This window comes from Chelonia mydas, chromosome 4, assembly GCF_015237465.2.
Source record: "Chelonia mydas isolate rCheMyd1 chromosome 4, rCheMyd1.pri.v2, whole genome shotgun sequence".
Taxonomy (NCBI): Eukaryota; Metazoa; Chordata; order Testudines; family Cheloniidae; genus Chelonia; species Chelonia mydas.
This window is the reverse complement of record NC_057852.1, coordinates 34,718,161-34,739,588: the sequence shown is the minus strand read 5'-3', so window position 1 is coordinate 34,739,588 and position 21,428 is coordinate 34,718,161. Positions and strand designations below refer to the sequence as shown.

The 21,428-nt window shown below is 39.9% G+C and overlaps 1 long non-coding RNA gene across 1 annotated transcript; it reads left to right on the top strand.

Annotated features, from left to right (window-relative positions):
* The first annotated feature begins 1,070 nt into the window (after positions 1-1,070).
* Positions 1,071-15,647, top strand: LOC122465688. The gene is made up of 3 exons (XR_006290696.1): positions 1,071-3,451; positions 14,851-15,032; positions 15,406-15,647. It is a non-coding gene; the product is annotated as an uncharacterized LOC122465688 (long non-coding RNA).
* The last annotated feature ends 5,781 nt before the right edge of the window (positions 15,648-21,428 follow it).

Below are 21,428 nucleotides of genomic sequence, written 5' to 3'. Positions count from 1 at the left end.
CCATTTTCAGAGCCTAAGATCCCATGAACTTCTTTAGTGACTTTTGAAAATGGAACATAGGATCCTAAGTCACTTAGGCTAATTTGAAAATGTTACCCAGCATTTTTTTCCTCCTTCAAAAGTAGAAGTAGATGAGAGAGAGTTTTAATTATTACCTGTGACATTAAAACCCATTACTGTTCTATTTAAAAAGAATTAATTGACCTAATGCTGAACTTTGAAAATAACTCAGAACTAAAAGTCCACCTCATTGCAAATAAGAGCCTATCTATTTTAGGACTTTATTCTGCCACCTGTCACTGCATATCTTGAGTGCTTTCCATGTAGAGTGACCAGTTAGCAAGTGTGAAAAATTGGGATGGGGGGGAATAATAGGTGCCTATGTAACACAAAGCCCTGAATATCAGGACTGTCCCTATAAAATTGGGACATCTGGTCACCCTATTTCCATGCAATATCAATTAAAAATAGCAAAGTCCTTCTTATAATGGACTTCATGGAGTCTTGCACTTTTCTCTTTTAAAGGTCTGAACTCTGCTTGGGGTAAGGCACTCTACTGTAATGCTCATCCAGCAAGCGCACTCAGTTTTGACACAACCAGGTTTTCATCTAGTGTAAGATTTACTTCACGTGCTTGATGACATCCTCAGGAAGCATGAGACTGATCAATCACAGCAGTAAGTTATGAATCTCTCTATCGTAAGTTGAATGTGCATGACAAGGGCTACTGCTAAAAATGCTTCCTGTGTTGTCTTTAATTTGTGTGCCTGTGTTAATTTGTTGTTTTTTTTTCCTACCCCTTAACACTTTATTTGGGTTTGTCTGTTGGGTTTAATGTTGTCCTCTCTCTCTCTCTCCCTTTTTATTTCTTCTTCAGAAAATCATTTTTAGGATCTAATTAATTCTCCTAGGTCTGCCAGCCACTATAATTGGCTTGACCTTCATATTTTTACAGTATTGGCTGATCTAATTGGCCCAGTAACACACTCCCATGTTTGATGGTTTCCTGCCATTATTGTAAAGTCCTATTTGTTTGGTCTGTGCAACAGTGCTCTTTTCTGTTTCAGTTTGTAAGCATTGTTTAATGAGAATTTTTTGTCTGACCACTTCTCTTCTTAAAGGAAAGTGCATTCATTTAGTTTTTAAATCAGATGCTTAAAGACCCCGGTATAGTTTCATTCTCATCTCTTAGCTCACTATATCAAGGCTGTATTCAATTAGAGGGCAATGGCTATTTATAGCATTCTTGAATGTATATCCACAATTATAACTCTGTGCAAAGGGCCAAGTGCAAGTTTTATATGGAACACATTTCAATAATTCACAGAATATAAATGACTGAGGAGTCACTATAGGACGTAAAAGGGACTCTCAAAGATATGGTAAGGCTCTAGTAATCTGGAATAACTGCATTGATTCCATAAAGTGCTAAAATCAGTATTTGATCCAACATGCTCTTTTTAAACTCATAGGGTAATCACCAGTGTTTGGATTTCTCTATTTAACAGTAGTAAGAAATAAGACAGATTACCTGGATGCCTGCTGAACCTTTTATTTTCTGTCATGTTAAATATTTCTGTACACAAGCACAGAAATATAAATAACAGATTTTGGGTGGAGAAATGAATTTTCTAAGCCGGAGGAATATTACCTACTCATAGAGCAGCAAGAACCTATTAAGATTAGCTGGGTGTAAGCCATATGAGCTGTGTCTGTCTGGGTTTTTTAATCTCTCCAAAAGATTTCTATTTCCAAAAGTTTGTTTTTTTTGTTTTTTTTTTGTAACCTGTTGTCTCCCCTTAGATATATATGAGACAGTATGGCTCACTCAATTAATCTAATCTTAAGTCTAATTAACCTAAAAATAGATGTATTCAGTAGATCCTAATACAAGAGAAACCAAATTAAATGTGCAAATAAAAATAGAAAACAATTGGTTGGCATTTCAATTTGCCTTTTTTCTTACTAGTTTGTAAATAGCATGTGCATAGTGTATATTTGTGCTGTATGTATAATGTGCTTCTATGCGTTGGTGCTGATCCCAAAGATGATTATGTGCAGAAGTCCTACCTTTCTTCCATAAAATAATATAGAAATGTCCATATGAGTTCAAAGCTTAGGGCTTGTCTACATGATTTACACTATTCTGTGTGTGTGTGTGTGTTGTGGGAGGCAGGGGGCTTTGGTGTGTGGGTGGTAGTGAGACTGCAGTTAGGTTTTTATGGTTGTTAATTTGGATTTCCACTTCAAAGTTATATGGCTTTTGGCAATGAGTTCTAATGTATCTTTGTATTTAATTTTCTTATTTTATGGATTGATTCTGTGCCATGAGTATGCATTTGGCAACACCAGGACATGGAAAATATGAGAGACACATTCACCACTAACCTTTCTTCTGTTTTATTTCAGAGGTTTTTGCAAATCTCTTCCTACAAAATAAATAAATATATATAATCAATTGAGGGCAAGCCAAGTACACATTGCACAGTGCAGTGATCCTTCTCTAATGTTGCAGCTTTGACAAAGGGATGAGGAGTCTTTCTTGAAAACTGCCAAGAGAATTGTAAGTAAATATATGTTCTATTCTCATAAAATATTAATTGGTGTCCACTACTCCAAGCAATAGTTTTGAAGTGTTTACATTGCTCCTCTGATTGCCGTAAGCCTAACCTCTTTTATCCTTGTTTTAATTTTGTGCTCCTCTTTTATTCAGTGCCCTGCAATGACACTAACACACTGGATAGGACTTGATCCTGCAAACATTTACACACACACTTAATTCTACTCGCTGCATAAGTGTTTGGGAGCATTAGGTCCAGGATTAGAACACTGGTCTAATTAGTTACAACAGCTGCACTTAATAAGGGCTCTTGTAAAGATAATGCCACAATTTGTGCATATATTATTAGTCCTAATTTCAGTGAAGTTCTACCAGGCAGAAATATAGGCCAAACATAGCTCAAAAATAGGAACCGTTTTTTGGAAAGCTGAAAATCCCTTTTTTGGGAAAAGTTTGATCTCCAATATATTATGCCACAAGATGAAGAGTGGATAAATTGCTTCTTTTTTTTTTTTTTTTTTTTTTTTTTTTTTTTGCTACACCATAAGATTCTTTGAAATGCCTATTATAGGATATTTAAGATATCCCAAGTAATAATATAGCCACTATAACAATGCCCTTAAAGGCTACAGTATCACCATTGTATATACTAGTGTCTTGGATCAGTACTCTCAGTAGTGTAGTGCTATTTTGAAGAATGTTATCCCTCCTGTTTCTGTTTTCTATTTTTACTGCCTTCATGATCCACATTTCTTATATTCCACCTAGACAAGGATGTAGCTTGGTCTGTATCAGGCTCAGCCGTAATACTGAAGATGATCATCTGCTTCATGATCTGTTGATGAGGATGGCACCAGTTCTGTTACGGGAAATCTTCAATACAAGGTGCAGGTTGGTGATTACTGATTTGTTCATACATTTGCTTTAGAAACTCTCATTTGATTTGGTAGTAGCATCTAGTTTTGGATAAAACTTGAATACTTGTGTATCAAGCACAATTTTCATGGAGCTAGCCTTTGGGGAAACACTTCCTTTCCTGTTCTCAGTCTTCTTTAGCCTCCTCAATGAGGGGGACTTCATGTTAACAACGTTGCCTTATGCATGTACTGCACTCAATGCTTTTTGTTAGAGAAATCCATCGCAGCTTGGTTCATACCGCTTCCTCCTTCAAATACTACAGACCTTGTGCAGGCACTCAAAATCCATTTATTGCAAACTGGGGGGAAGTGTCCATAACACACGCTTGACGTCTCACAATAGACACACAAAAGTCACAGCTCCTAAAGTTTAATTGTGACATTTTTTTAGGGTATCAGAAAATAAGCCCTCTGTGATCTCCATAATAGTCTGATTACAATTGCCCGCTTAATTGGGAACACTTCTAGAATCTCAGCTCTGGAGCCTTTATCTCAGATTATTTGAGGATCTACATGTCTCTTGATTTACTATTATTTTCTGCATTTAAAGGTTCAGAGCAGGCCAACTGACTCTCAGTTCTATTTCTGGGCTTGAGTGGATCCTTCTTTGTCTGGTTTTACCTGAGGTAGATGCAACAGGTATCCAAGCAGGGGACATGTATCAATAGTTATCCAGCAATTGCTATGATTTATGCAGGGACAGATGTATCCGTGTTCCTTGAAATCCTGGGGCCAGTATTCACTGCTAGAAAGAGTCCTGATGCTTGGCTAATGGCAACAAGACCCTTCAAAATCCTTCTAAGTCACTCACCCCTACTGCCCTGACCAGCAGACAGCAGGACTCTGTTGGGGAAAGAGAAATTCTGACTCTTTGTTGGGGAAAGAGACTTATCATGTGTCATAATTGTCCCTGTTGTTCATTGTGCAAATGTTGGAATTCATGCCTTTAAGCGGCCCAAATAAAGAATTAAAGAGTATGGGGCTGGGGGAACTGAGGAGGGTAGCCACCGGGTTGGCTTGGTGGAGGAGAAGGGCAGCAAGCAGATGGGAGACACATAATGGTGTATCTAGTCCCCAGGTAGCCTTAATCTCTTTCCCTATTTACATCTGTAACCAGCACCCCTGAGTCAGGAGACTTGCAGTTTATTTTACTCTTGTTTTCAACTGATGCATAACTCTTGCACAATAATACCTGGGGGAGCTCTTCTATTGCTTTAAAACTGCCGGCATAATTTTTTCTTTCCTTTCCTTGGACTCCATTTATTAAAAGCTTCCTGAACATTGAGTCTCTGGTACATGAGTAACCCGAGGCAATCAAATCTATCAGGAAGAACACCTGCAGATTATTTATCCTGGGCAAGATATCTGTATACTTGGCTGGCAGATACAGAAGCAGGCTGTGAAAAATACTGTGTTTACAGTAAAGAAGGCAGTAGGCTTGTATTCTGAACTGCTACTTCCACTATTACTATTTTAATTACATACTTTGGTGTAGTTCTTCCTCTTTGAGTGATACTATGTGGTTTACCCCCAAAAAACCCTTCTAGCTATATAGTAGACTCCGTCTTACCACTATCACACTGCCATAGGCCATTTTACTCTCGCAGTGCTAGGACAGGATTTAAAACCAGCTCATTTGTCCAGCACATTCTGCTTTGCTCTGAATATTTCAGTTGCTTGAAATGGCTAATATGCAATGACTGATTATTCAATGTCATTGTCCATGAAGACAGACAGACAACCAAATATTTACAAATGTTATAAGTGCTTGTACACAAATGCTAGAAGCCTAACCACTAAAATGGGTGAACCTGAGTACTTGGTATTAAATGAGGATATTTATGTGATAGGTATCACAGAAACTTAATGGGATACGGTAATACCAGGGCACAAAATATATAAGACTATGTCACACTGGTGGGGGAGTGGCACTATTTGTGAAAGAATGATAGTCAAATATAGTAATAATTTTAAATGAATCAAACTGTACTATAGAATCTCTATGGGTAGAAATTCCACGCATGAATAATAAGAATATAGTAGTCGGGATGTACTACTGACCACCCGACCAGGATGGTGATGGTGACTGAAATGCTCAGGGAGGTTAGAGAGGCTAAAAGAAAATCCAGCACTGATAGCGGATTTCAACTATCCCCGTATTGACTGAGCATATGTCATCACTGGCCTGGATACAGAGATATTATTTCTAGACGCCATTAATAACTGCTTCTTTGACCATCTCATCCTGGAACCCGTAAGGGAATAGTCAATTCTAGATTTAGTCCTCAGTGGAGCACAGGATCTGGTCCACAAGGTGAATATAGCTGAACCGCTCACTAAGAACAACAATAATATAACTAAATCAAATATCCTTGTGGGGTGAAAATGTCAAAGAAAGCCACCACAGTAGCATTTAACTTCAAAATGGGGAACTAATCAAAAATGAAAAAGTTAGTTAAACAAAAATTAAAAGGAACAGTCATAAGAGTAAAAGGCCTGCAAGCATGGAAACTATTTAAAACATTATAATAGACTCAAAATAAATTCATACCTTTTTAAAATTTATTTGGGGTAAGAGGGCCAACAAACGCCACCATGACTAAACAGAGTAAAAGAGACAGTTAAAGGCAAAAAGGCATCCTTTAAAAACTGGAAGTCAAATCCTACTGAGGAAAATAGAAAGGAGCATAAACTCTGGCAAGTCAAGTGTAAAAATATAATTAGGCAGACCAGAAAAGAATTTGAAGAGCAACTAGCAAAAGACACAAAATCTAACTGCAATTTTTTTTAAGTGCATCAGAATCAGGAAGCCTGCCAAACAATCAGTGGGGTCACTGGATGGTCAAGCTACTAAAGAAACAGTCAGAAAAGACATTGCCATTGCAGAGAAGCTAAATCAATTCTATCCATTAGTCTTTACTGCAGAGGATGTGAGGGAGATTATCACACCTGCACCTTTCATTTTTTATGTGACAAACCTGAGGAACTTTCCCAGATTGAGGTGTCAAGAGAAGAAATTTTGGAACAAATTGATAAATTAAACAGTAAAAGTCACCAGAGCCAAACAGTATTCACCCAAGAGTTCTGAACGAACTCAAAAATGAAATTGCAGAACTACTAACTGTGGTATGTAACCTGTCACTGAAATAAGCCTGTGTATCAAATGACTGGAGGATAGGTAATGTAATGCCGATCTTTAAAAAAGTCTCCAGAGGTGATTCTGGCAATTACAGGCCAGCAAGCCTACCTTCAGTACCAGGCAAATTGGTTGAAACTATAGTAAAGAACAGAATTATCAGACGCATAGATGGACACAATATGCTGGGGAAGAGTCAACGTGGCTTTTGTAAAGGGAAATCATGCCTCAACAATCTACTAGAATTCTTTGAGGGGGTCAACAAGCATTTGAATAAGGGCGATCCAGTAGATTTAGTATACCTGGACTTTCAGAAAGCCTTTGACAAGGTCCCACACCAAGGGCTTTTAAGCAAAGTAAGCAGCCATGGGGTAAGAGGGATGGTGCTCTCATGGTTCAGTAACTGGTTAAAAGATGGGAAACAAAAGGTAGGAATAAACGGTCAGTTTGCACAACGGAGAGAGATAAATAGCAGGGTGTCCCAAGGATCTTTACTGGACTGAGACCTGTGCTGTTCAACACTGTAACATTACCCAGGCAGAGTACAATCTGGACAGCTGGGTCCCCTCAAATTTCCAACCTGGAGTGCTTTTTATACTGCTTTGCTGTGAGTGCAACCACTCCTGGTCCATCTCACATGCAGCCTCTAGCATGTAACTGACACTCACTGAATTACATCAATGTTCTGGCCTGTCACTTGTGAATTACATTACAGGGCAACACCAGCAAATACCCAGTCCCAGACCTTCCCCCAGAAATGTGCATTTTGAACTGCCCAGATCTCAATGGACAACACAAGCTCAAAGAAAGTCTGTCCATCCATTATTTCATCAAATGATATACACAAACTCTGTTATCTGAAGTGGAGGTTCCCAAGCACTTCACTCCAAACACACACTGTTTAGATAAAACAATAAAACAAGTTTATTAACTAAAGAAAGAAAGATTTTTAAATGATTACTAGTAGTGAGACATAATTGGAATTGGTTACAAAGAAAATAAAGGTTTCAGAGTAGCAGCCGTGTTAGTCTATATTTGCAAAAAGAAAAGGAGTACTTGTGGCACCTTAGAGGCTAACAAATTTATTTGAGCATAAGCTTTCGTGAGCTACAGCTCAAATAAATTTGTTAGCCTCTAAGGTGCCACAAGTACTCCTTTTCTTTTTTTAAAGAAAATAAAATGCAAACTAATACCTAATTTAGCAATCTAAATGAATTCAAAGCATAGGTTTTTCTCACCACATGCTCTTTGGAGTTTTTATGGTCTGGAAGTCTCCCAGCCAGAACACTCTTTTCCCCCCACTCCCTCCGCCCCAGTTCAGTGTTTCTTCAGGCACTGTTGCTGCCATGAGCAGAGAGGAATGGAAGAGAGGTGATTTGTGGGATTTGATCTCTCTTCTTGTACCTTTCTCCCCTCCTTGAGGGACATCTCCCATTGGGATTCAGGTGACAGGAGATCTGTGGGATGGGAACCCCAGCTGTGTCTTTGCCAATATGTAAATTTCTCACTTACACCCTTCTTCCTGCCAAAGATTGGCCGCTTACTCAGGTTATAGTCTGCTTGATTATGTTGATACCTGACTGAGGCATCCATTTGTCATTTGCTTCTGAAGAACTGATCTGTGCCTGCTTTTCTAAACTAAGGGCTTGTCTACACTTACCCGAGGATTGACGCTGTGGTGATCGATGAATTGGTGGTCAATTTAGCAGGTCTAGTGGACACCCGCTAAATCGACCGCTGTTAGCTCTCCTGTCGACTCCTGTATTCCACCGGATCGAGAAGAATAAGGGGAGTCAATGGAAGAGCATCTCCAGTTGACATCGTGTAGTGTGGACCCCGCAGTAAGTAGATCTAAGCTATGTCGACTTGAGTTACGCTATTAATGTAACTCAAAGTGCATAGCTTAGATCAACTTTCATGCACAGTGTAGACATGGCCTTAGTAATCCCATAGAGCAGAATCTTATAACATTACATACAATGTTACAATGCATATTTTACCAACACACTAATATTCAGCAGATTGAGTTTTCAAATGATACCTCACAAGACATACTTTGTACAAAATGTATCATAATAAGGGTGAACATAAGAGTACAGACTCTCAAACACATTCATAAATGATGTGGAAAAGGGGATGAACAGTGAAGTGGTAAAGTTAGGAGATGATACAAATAACTCAAGATAGTTAAGTCAAAAGCTGACTAAAGATTTACAAAGGGTTTTCACAAAACAGGTTGACTGGGCAACAAAAGGCAAATGAAATTTAGTGTTGATAAGCACGAAGTAATGCGCATTGGAAAGCATCATCCTAACTAAACATATAAAATGATGGGGTCTAAATTAGCTGTTACCACTCAAGAAAGAGATCTTGGGGTCATTGAGCAGATGTTTTCAGAGAGCTAACCACAATGTGCAGTGGCAGTCAAAGCTAATAGAATGTTAGGAACCATTAGAAAAGGAATAGATAAAAAGACAGAAAATATCATAATGCAACTATATAAATCCATGGTACCCACACATTGAATAATGCATACAGTTCTGGTTGCCCCATCTCAAAAAAATATATTAGAATTGGAAAAGGTATAGAGAAGGGCAACAAAAATTATTTGGGGTGTGGAACAGTTTCAGTGAGAGATTAAAAGGACTGGGACTGTTCCTCTTAGAAAGAGATGACTAAGGGTGGATATAGTAGAGAGCTATACATTCATGCATGGTATGGAGAAAGTGAATAAGGAAGTGTTACTTACCCTTCACATAACACAAGAACAATGAAAGTAATAGACAGCAGATTTAAAACAAACATGAGGAAGTTCTTCACACAACGCACTGTCAACCTGTGCCTGTGGCTCTATTCATTCCATGATTTTTAAAGTCTAACAAAACTATGAATTTAAGCTCCCAGGCTTGTTTTTTTGAAAGTGTTGTGCAGGTTTCCTTTGAAAAAGAGTGATCACTTTGTGAAAAGTGTTCATATGAGTATTGTGGTGCTTTTGTCTTTTATCATTTTCCTGTGTGAGTTCATACGAGAGCCTAGTGATTGTCTGGTTTCACTCATGTAGTTGCTGTTGGGGCATTTAGAGCACTGGATGAGGTACACCACATGTAGTAGGCATGCGTAGGACCCATGGATCTTGAAACATGTGTTGTGGAGGGTGTTGATCATGGTAGTGTTTGCATCTTTTCTGGCAGGATCTGGTGCCGCTTTGAGTTGGTGTGTCCTGATCTGTGGGGAGCTTGCTTCTGACAATGAGCTTGGAGAGGTTGAAGGTTGTTTGAAGGCCGGAAGAGGGGGTCCAGGAAAAAATTCTTTCAGGAAATCTGGGACCTGGAACCAACAAGGATACAACAACCTTTCAAGTCTTTCAGTCAAGAACTGCTGATGAGCACCGAATTCACTTGGTTTTTTTAAAATCCCACTCACTTCACAACTAGAAAAGTGCTGTTACTTTTTAAAAACATAAACTCTTATAAAAACACCTTTTCATCCATATAGCTACAGTGCAGAAGGCATATGGAGCCTTACTCTCCACTGGCTTAAACTGGTTGTACATCAGGATATCTCCATTGACTTCAATGGGATTCCTCCCAATTTATATCAGCACTCCCATGGACTTCTGGTATTTCTGCCACATTTGAAGGCTCTCATAGTAAAAATTGAAAGTTGCTTAGTCGCACACTTCTTTTACAGTGGGAAGCTGTCTTGGAAATTATAACAGCTCCATCTCACTGATTCAACAAAATTCTACTTATAGTCCTCGATATGAGAAAAAGGTATAACTATATCTTCTAAATGGAAACCGCGTGCTGAGTCAGACTAACCTTGATGCCAAGATCTATAATGGAAATGAGAGATACTATCATTAGTGTGGTATTACTATTTCATTCAGTATTTGACAGTGCCGTATATATGTGGGCAAAGTCTGCCTTTCCCACTTGTACCAAACTACAGTAAGCAGGGCCAGCTCAGTCATGCAAGCAGAACAGGAGATCAATGAAGGCAGCAAAATATTTTGTGGTTCTTCATTGAGTTGCGTAACTGTGATCCTAGAGCAGGGGTATAATTTCCAGTTAGCCCAAGGCAGTGAAACACCCTACACTTGGTGCTAATAGATTCATATATGGACTATATTCTTTCTCTATGTGAAAAACAGTGAAGGTTCACCCTACATGTTTGGGACCCTTTTCACATCAAACTATGTACTATGGTAAATATAAAATCAAATAGAGCTGTGCCATATATGTGCAGTACAGTATGCCTGCCACAGCTGATTCAGCACCAAGCATTTGGCCATCACTTTACTATGGGTGATTTGCAGGAGAGAGAAAGTTAGCCATTAGTTTAAAGCAGTGCATTTTCCCCCCACTACTTTCTAATTATCTTTGCTCATCTTTCTTCTGTAGTACAATGGGCCTGAATTCAGATGAGAAAATATTTGGTCCAGACCCCAAAGGCTAATCTGTAACTACTAACAATTTTAAGTGCCAAACGTAATTTATTTTGGAGGTACCAGAATTTAATTACTATTGGTACTATCTGGAGGAATTTGTGGCATTACCCTCTAAGAATAGTTAATTCAGTGCTGGCCTTGATTGTGGCTTCATTAAATTCAACCATGTGATCTAGCTGTGAAACAGCCTCATTTCCAAATACATGTTTGAAAGAAATCTGTTGTGTGAGATGTTCATTGTATTAGGTGTGGAGAGCAAAGTATGTAGTTTTTGTTTTATTGTTTACATTTTTAATAATTGGAAATAAGGCTTTTTGTGTTAACAAGTAGGGAGATCCTGTTATATTCTGCTATTTAAAAAATGTAATGGATTTTTAAGGTGGCCACGTATTATAGCATGCATATACATTTCTAAGTACATAAAGGGCTCATGAAAGATGCTGTCTTGACAGCTCTGGAGAATGTTGTCATCTGCCCACAAAATGGGTGATGATGGGCTAGATAGTCATTTTGCATTCTGCCCTGAGTAGTTGTATAACCTCCAGCAGAGCAGGACTAAACTGTGACACTCTGAATCCCAATATGGTCCCTAGTACCCCCTTGCTGCAAGGGAGAAATAGCCTGTGTCATCCCTTTACCAGATGCAGATTACTTTCCCCACTGTGCCAGTTCAGCTGTTCTGACCAGTGCAGTATGGGGGTAGAGTCAAAGCTCTGCCCATTCCCCACTTTTGTCACCCCACTGCTCACCCACCTGCATCAGAATTTGAAGTAGTGGCCCCATAGAGGCTGCAGGTGTATAATGCATAATGATTTTGTCCAATACAAGCAGTGCCAGTGCTAGGTGCTTTCTATGCTGTGGAGAGACCATTATTCAGGGGTTTCTATGACTGTTACATCTTTGGCCTCTCTGTGATTGTAAACTAATGCTTTCTGATAGGGATGTGGTCACTTGTCCACATGATAAAGACTTATAATACAAACTCCTTTCATCTATACGCCACTGAATAGCCATCAAATGGTAACTGCTTTCATTTACTGTTGACTTGGGCTGGAGATGAACCAATGACCAAAAGCTAAGATTGTGTAGCTAGTTGCTACTTACCTGAGCCATCCAATTTCCCAGCAAAGTTACTTTTGAGCAGCTGCTCTGTTTTACACCAACTCTGCAGTGCAAAGTTCCAGCCTTGTAACTGCTTGTAATAAAGTTAAGGTCCCAATTTATGGAACTGGAAAATTGTTTTCATTAGCAATTGGCTTTTGTATTGCAGAAAAAATAAATACCAAAATGTAATCCTGAAACAGATACATATTTTATCAACCGCTAAGAGTGAGGAAGTTGGTCAATATTTTACTAGTATTAGAGCTATCAAAGTACTTTAGGAATTAATTATTTTCTAGCCATGCCATTGAAAACTATAGATTGCTGCAAGATAGAGTTCTACACTGAAGTGTACAGTATCTGAAAATGTTAATGCTCTAAAATAGCTGATATATGCCTCTTACAGTGCAAATTCCCCTACAACTGCGTGGATTACTAACCATTCTTTTTACTGAAGAATGACCTATAGTTTTAAGGTTTGTTTTTTTTTCTATATATTTGTCAACACTCATAACATTCCTGAATTTTTAGTGATAGTTTGAATATTATGATGTTGGGTATGGGTGGATATTTGCAACAGAAAAAGAAATTACACTGAAACTGGAATAATTTGAGTCAAGCAGTTATGCTACTTATATGATGGTTTTTATTTTTAAGTTTTTTTTCATCTAATTTTGAAAACACCAATTTACACTACTTTACACAGCTCTGTGTGCTACACAGATTACCCGAGTCTGCAAGAGGGGTTCCATTTGGCTTACGTGTCCTAGGATTCCTAGGTCTGGCCCAGGGATGAAGGATGGTCCTTTCCATCTCTGCTCACAGTCCTTCTAATCAGCATTATGGGCTGTACCTGTTTTTTGACTTTTTTTAAAAAGGCATTGAACTGAAAAATGATGTTTTCTAGACGAATTTATAAAATGGTTGAGGTGAATCAGAAATCATATTTTTCCAGTGTGCAGAGCAGATGTCATTTAGTTTGAAAATATTTCAAACTTACATGTAACACTGATCTAGAGTAGATTTCCTCAGTGGCAGAGTGGTGTGGGTAGGAGGAGCTCCTTGTTATTGTTCCACACATTCCATAAAGTATCCCAATAATTTATGCAAATTATTATTTGTGTAACTAGTATACAATGAACCATCAGGTGTCCTTTATGGAAGCAAACAGTGAAGCTCAGGATTTTATTTCAAATTTCAGAGTAGCAGCCGTGTTAGTCTGTATTCGCAAAAAGAAAAGGAGTACTTGTGGCTAATTGGTTAGTCTCTAAGGTGCCACAAGTACTCCTTTTCTTATTTCAAATTTGTGAGTAAACACTGTCTTCAGTGCTATAGCGTAAGATACCCTATCTATAAACTGATTTCATAAGCTATATAGTGTGATTTGTAGTAGTGGTGGTGATAAGCATTTTTTTTTCACAAAGCATTACGCAAAGGTGGATAGGTATCATCATCATCAGTCACAGATAAGGAACAGAGAGGTGAAATGACTTGCCTAAGGTCACACACAGATTAGATGGCAGAACCAGGAATAAAATCTAAATCAACTAATTTGTAGCTTGAAACCTGGCCAGTGGACCACACAACCTCCAGTATAGCTAGTAATAAAATTAGGCCCTATATGTCACCTCTCTGTGCTGTATATGGAAAAAAATATTTAAGATGGATGAAAACTAAACAAGTGTCAACAACTGCAAGTGTCCCCTCCCCCCCCCCCCACACACACACACATACATTTATTTTAATGATAAAAAACAATGTGGTTATTCACATACTGTATATTCAAGGACTATTTCTACCTTCCCCTTCTGAGTCTCGGTAAGGATCTTTTTGCCATTCTGTTTGTATATATATCTCCTATTGTATTTTTCTGGAAGATACATGAAGTGAGCATTTCCCATGTCACTGGTATATATAAGTAGTTGAAAAAAGAAAGATGCTCAGCCTACTGGGCTTAATACTGATATTTTGTCCTCCACTCCAAGCTTTCAAAGGTCCCTAGTTAAGTGTGGGCCAGAAAAGAAAATTAAAACCAGAACAAAGCAATTCAACTAAATTCCCCTCTTGAAGTTAGTTTTATCTAGGAATCATACTCAGCTTCCACTGCCACTAATGGAAGTTGCAAAGGTGTGTATACAGGGAAGTATGGAAAGGAAGAGTCAGTTCAAAGGCTCTGTGGATTTTATTTTCCATCAACAAAAATCTTTCAGAACAATCTAACAACTATGAGTCAGATTCTTAGCTGCTGTAAATTGACGTGGCTCTTTTAACTTCAGTGGAGCTTTTGTACTTTTATCCCAGCCAAGGATCTGGCCCAGTATTTTGGAGTCTATGCATATACACATCCATCTATATCTAGTTTATGGGGTGCTGCATACACAGTACAATTCCTTTTCTTTGTATCTGCCCAGACAGTACAAATATTGTTTCCTGAATTTAAATGGCTGATATTCAATCCTTTTATAATTAAAAAAGTAAGAATATAGTAAATTTCTTGGTCCACAATTAATGAGCATGATTCACAGTGGCTGAGACAGCTCTGGTTCAGAGAGGAAGTACCCTACCATTGAGATGTGTCTAAACTAGAGCTATTTATCTGAACGTCTCTGACTTTGGGAATTGTTTGGCTCTGGAATGCCAGATCCTGATTTTTGGATCTCACTCAGTGTTTTATTCCATTTCCCAGATTCAGAAGTGGAATAAAGCTCTCTCCCCAAGGATAGAGTTCTGAATGAGGGTTTCTGGGATCTGTAGTACCAGTAGCAGCGCAGAGCAGGAGCACTGTCCCGACTGTGTGGGGAAGGCTGAAAAACAGACTGGCTACCATGCTTTGGCAGATCTCTATTGGGACTTATGGAAGCTGTGGAGGTGAGTAGCCAGCATTCTCACATTACAGATGTGGATATGGATAGGAAACTTGTGCACCCTGCTCCCAGAGAACAACACTGGTGAGCTGGGGGAAGCAGATATGCTGGAAGTCTCATGAGAGTAGCTGTTTTTGCAAGATTCCCACCACTCTGGTATAGAAGCCACACCCAGACCACTGCTGTAGTTTGGCTAAAACCTGGAGTCCTGAGCAATAACTTTCTCAACATCTGGATCTAGTTTCCAAGCCAACTAATCTGTACCCTATCGCTAGTGGTTACCTATAGGTAACCCTTCCCCCATAGGTGACAATTAAGTTCATGGGAATTATGTCAGGAATAGGGTGGTATGAAAACTATCTGCTCTGGTTTCACAGGTCAAACTTTGTGGGTTTCCTTGCAAGTTTGAATCTATTCAGCTTCACTTGGAATTTAGTTTTGGCACCAAAACCAAAAAATGCACACAATCTAGAAATGAGCTGAGCTCCCAGATATCCGATAAAGAAAGAACAGTTCATGCGATTCACTTATGCACTGACCTACAGAAGCCTGTTTTCAGCTGTCATTGTAATTGCTAAAATTGTTCTCTTTCACAAATGTTAGTTAAAATTATCCAGTTTCACAGTTGACAAAGGTTATTTGCACAACTGAGAGTAATTTAACCATAAATGGCTGGGATCTCTTTTTCCCGTGAGTTCATTGTATATATTGTGAAAAAACCCTATATAAAATCTCCATTATGTAAGATTGCTTTTACAAAATCTTTAAATTCCATGAAAAGAGCCCTATTCGAATTACATGCTCAATTGCTCCCCTTCATGCACATTTTTGACGCTCTTTGTACATTTCCTTCTGACCTTTTATCTTTATCAGGAGAAAAGAAACAATAGAGCTCCTTACAGTTCTAGGAGGACCGTACTATCTAACACATACAGTGTATAATTTTATTTCTACCCACCCTTTTCATAGCAATACCATGGCTGTCAACCCCCATTCCACATTCACCTTTAGCATAGCTCTGCTGAAGTGGCCTGAAAGAGCTGGATCAAGAGTACAGCAATCTTCAATGTTTTTTTTAATTTCTTTCTTGCTTCCTAGATGCATTGACCTGAAGGAAACAGTGGTGCAAGTGGAATACATTTCTTACCAGTATGGGGGGCACATGACTCCTCCCCACCCCCCCTTATCTGGGGAGGGGGAGCTCTGTCCTCCTCCTGCTGTGGTTCTGAAGGCGCAGCAGGGAAAGGAGCAGAACTCAGGGGGCCACCAGGCAGCCCCATGCCCACAGCTCCTCTGGCACGGCTGTACCGCCCCAGCCCTTCCATGCAGGATCTCCTGTGTCTGTACAGCAGCCAGCCCCGCCTGAGGACAGGACTGGGGGTGCGGGGGTTGGGAGTGGTACAGCAGCCGCATTGGAGGCACTGTGGGCATGGGGCTGCCCAGTGGCCCCACGTTCCACTCCTTTCCCCGCTGAAGTTCCCGGAAGAGCCCTGCAGTGGGGAAAGGGGCAGAATGCCAGCAGCTCCTCCGACAGCTGTAGCCCCTTCCCCAGCCCTTTCCTCCGGTGGGACTGAGGACACGCAGCTCCATGGAAGGGCAGGGGGCAGGGTTAGGGGTCCCGTTCCTTTCCCCGCTGTGGTTCCCGGGAGAGCCCTGAACTACAGCGCTCTTCCGGGAACCACAGCGGGGAAAGGAGTGGAACATGGGGCCACCGGGCGGCCCCACACCTGCAGCTCTTCCGGTATGGGTGTACTGCCCTCCCACCCCCAGCCCTGTCCTCTGGCGGGGCTGCTGTGCAGACAGAGGAGACCCTGCGTGGAAGGATTGGGGGTGGTACAGCTGCGCCAGAGGAGCTGCCAGCTTGGGGCCGCCCAGTGGCCCCACGTTCTGCTGCTCTTCTTTCCGGTACGCCGTACCAGCTATAAATATCTCGCTGGTACAGCGTCCCAGACCGTAGCGCCCTACTTGCATGGCTGTAAGAAACATGTTTCTTCCCGTGCTTCCCCACATGCTTCCTAATTGGAACATGACCATTCAAACAAAAACCACTTAGGGCTAGATCCTCAAAGGAGAGCTAGGCTCAGTGTTGTAGTACCTACCATTAGGCACTCTGCCACCCAGTGGAATGCTCAACTCTGAGTTAAGCTCTCGTTACAATGCCTGGGGACAGTTGGACACCTAACAATGGGATTCAAAAACACCAGCTAGCTGAGTGGGGAGCTGCCTAAGCTAGCCAGTAAGACATGCCAAGGCAAAGTTTGTGCCCTAAGCCCCACCTCCCACAGGGACTGAGGTGCTAACTCTTGGTGGGAGGGAGATGCCTCCCTTTACTTGTGATTCACAGCCAGACATGACCTGGAGTTAGGTCTCTCAAACTCTCCTGTTGAGTCTGTTCCCTTTCTATTAAATTCTTAAATATTTATTGGTCCAGAGAGAGTGTGAGATGACTCTATAGCCCAGTGGGAGACCCAAGTCCGAGCCCATTGACTTCATTGGGCTTTGAAGCAGACTCCTAGACCAACATTTTCAAAAGTAGCCAGTAAATCTGGGTGCCTTGCATTTTGGCTGTCGAGCTTGGGGTGCCATGAGCCTGTCTTTCAGAAGTGCTGAGCACCGGAATTTGCTTACTATAGAGGTAGTCCTGCATTCTCTGTGTTCAGTCATTATGTAGCATGCTAACTCATTTAGGCTTTTCTGCAGAAAAGCCAGTAGTCTGATAAAACTTTTGAGAAGTGTATTAAACCTTTATTAACTTTGGTTTCTAAGTAATGAATAGTCCCTACTGGCTGATCTGCCCCGTAGATCATGTGGGAAATATTGAAATTATACTTCTATGCACCTTCCTCTTCCCACTTTATTTTCAGCATTATCCTCTCCTTTGTTCTCTACTTTCATTCATTCTCTCCCCTGTGTGTTATACTGGTGATGAAAACTACTGCTGACATTGAAAAAGATGACGAAGCTGAAATAGTGTAATCATTCAAGCATTGGCAATGCACGTATTGGGTTTGGAAATCCCTGCTTTATACTGCTTAGAGCAATAATAGAAATTGTTTTGTGCTACTTAAACATGTATAGAAATCATACATTTTTCTATGTATGCAATGCACTAAATATCACTAAACTCATATAAAAAGCTCCAATGTCTGAGGTTAAAAAGCAAAATAAACCCTGGATTGGAAGTTGAAAGTGTTGAGAGTGGCAAACGGAAAGAAATACACACAATTGGTTAAGATGCGGAGAGAAAAGGAAACAAGTAGCAAAAAAAAAAAGCAGAATAAGTTAATGCTACTCAAAGAGGCTTAAAAGAAATAAGGACTTTTACAAATATATGAAGGAAAAATGGGTCAGAGGAAAACAAATGAGACATGAGTAAAATTAATGAAGACTAGAAAATAGCTGAGATACTGAATTTCTCTTTAGAATTGTGTGTGTGAGAGAGAAAATCAGATAGCAAGGAAGACCTACTAATAATGGCTATGGATACTGATAGCAGCTGAGAGAATACATATAAAATTTGAACATCTACAGATCGCTCACTTTGAATTATATGCACGCTTGGATATTCAGTGGATGTATATTTGGACTCTTCAGTCATGGGCTTTTTACAAATGTCCTCAGTCCATCACTGTGGGATTGGGCCCTGAGAGAATTAACAGACAACTTCACTGTGCTGCTGACAATTCCTTTTGACAAATCATGGAAAGTGGGGAGTTACAGGAAGATTGGAGACAAGCAGATAAAATACTGCTCTTCAGAAATGGAAAGAAATTTGATCCGGGCAATTACGGTCTCCTAAATCTTACATCTATCCTTAATATGGTAATAAGATAACAAATATTGAGGGGAAAACATCACTTGACATCTAGGGCCTGGGTGTCCTCTCACTTCCACTAATGTAAATGACGACATTCAAAGTCAATGGAATTACACTGGAGTAAAAATGCTGCAAGTGATAGCAGAATGAGGCTCTTTGAGGATAATAGAACCATGAGTGATCAGAAGCATGAGCTCCTAAAGGAGAAATTGCTAAGAAAATTTGGTAGCTTTTTTAAAGAATTACAAAATGAGTGGATGGATGAAGGAATGGAAAGCAGTACATAGTATATTTGAATTTTCAAATGGTATTTGACAAATTCTTCCACTCGAAGTTAGTTCAAAGGGGAATGGAGACACTGTCACATGGTTTGAAAACAGGCCAAAGTACCATGAACAAAGGGTAAAGGGAAATATGACTGTGTCTACCAATGGGAGGTGTCTAGTGGGGTGAGGCTGGTTTCATTTGATATCTTTTTTTTTTTTTTAATGAGAGAGTAAATGGAATGTTAATTAAATTGTAGATGATACAGCACTGTGATCACCAGCAAGGCCTGGGGAAAAGATACAAAAGAGTCTAGCAAGGATGGAACGTGGGCATAAAGTAACAACACGTGATTCAAGATGGGAAAATGTAAACTAATACATCTGGGGAGCAAATAACCCAAGAGAGAGATATGAAAAGACATAGGGAAGATTGTGAATGAAATGAGGCAAATGAAAGGAGTTTGCAATGTGATATGGCAGGGGGAAAAATCTGTTCTGGACTTCATTTATGAAGGCACAATTGAGATTCTCTGCCTTGCCTCCAAGACAGTCTTCTATAGTTTCAGGACTCTAGTAGTAGATTCTGAAGTTGCTCTGCTAATACTCTGCTTTCCTGGGGATAGGACTGAAGGGGAGGGACCTTATGCCCCTGTTTAAAAAAAAAAAAAAAAAAAATTAACCTGTGTCAAGCCTGGTTATGCAGGGGAAGATTTATTTGATCCTAAATTATAGGTTTAGATTGACTAAGTGATGAACTGGGGTGGGGGAAGGACCGCGAGGACAGGTCTGTAAATGTTTGATTAAACATCAAGAAGGTGGGGGAATTTTTGTGGTGATACAAGTGGGTATAAATAGTAGACATGGGTCTGGATCAAAACATTTGGATATTGATTCTGAACACTCCTAAAATTGAGAATATTTGAATCTCGGAATTTGGTTGGGAAATTCACATCTTTGATTAGATTCCAAATATGCACCCGAACACCCCCTCACTTTCACACCCAAATTTTAGAGATGTTCAGGTCAGAGGTGTTGGTTCAGGCTTGTCTATAGTAGTTACAAGGTGAAATTGAGGAAAATTTAGAATGAAGAACACACAAACTGTTCCAAATCTGAGAATTATTAGACTGTTGAATGGGTTCCTGAGGGAAACTGTGGAAGCGCATGTCTTTGAAAATTTATACCGAACTGGACAAAGCACTAGTAAATATGGAATAGAGAATAATCCTTCAATGCCAGGGAGATGGATTAGATGACCTAATAGGCCTTTCCCATCTCTAACATCTGTGATAACATTATGTATGAAAGCATTTTTTCAGCTCCTAGATAACAATTGTGTATTTTGCTCTGATCAGCCCTAAAAGGCTGCAGTTTGGGGGGGGGGGGGGGCGGTTAGATTTAGCTATAAATTCCTGTCTTGTTCTCTCTAAAATCTAAAAATAGAATTAGTTTAAAATGTATGGTGTGAGTTGTGATCAAGAATGAAAACAGAAAAGCTGCAGGAGCTGAGGAACAAAATGTGTGTTAAAGAAAAATTCTCTGTTTGGCTCTCTGTAACATTAGTAACACTTAGTACTTATAGATGACACTTTTTGTGTTCAAAGCACTGTTTAGACATTAACTAACTAATCTTCCCACTGACTACGTGAGGTAAGTAGATAAGTAGTAGTATCCCCATTTTGCAGATAGGAAAAGTAAGGCTATGAGAAGTCCTTCAAAACCGAGTTGGAATGAGAAAGTAGAACTGCTTCACTCTCATCTCCATTCTCTGCCCTCCAGTCCACACTGCCTCCTAATACCTGTCTAGTGTCAAAGTCAGAAAATGCCTGAGAAGGCAGGGCAATCACCTTATTAAAAAAAATCGGACATTTTCAAAACATTTCATGACTGCAACAATTATCAGACTTCAACAATTATTAGCTGAACTGTTTTATTTCAGGGAGAGGAGAGTAGGAGAACAAAAGATATGAGGTTGTTTGTAATTTGCACCAGAAGTCCGTATTTTTGACAGGCGTATAAGATGCTCCAAGCAGCCATTGTGTCCTGTTTTTGAATTAATATACCAACTACCAGCACAGCTGAAAACTCAGCTGCTTCCTTCTTTTGGAATTTTGCTAAATCACCTACATATCACATACTACTGCGTCTGGTACACCATAATACCAGTCCATGGCATTTCCTAGTGAGTCATGGGAGTGCAGTGATAACCTCATGATATATGGCCCCCAAAGGTGCTGAGGTGGGGACTGGGTCATGAACTGCATCCTTTCTGTTGAAGGGGGAAATCGAGCCACCCTGTAAATAGCAAATCTGCTCA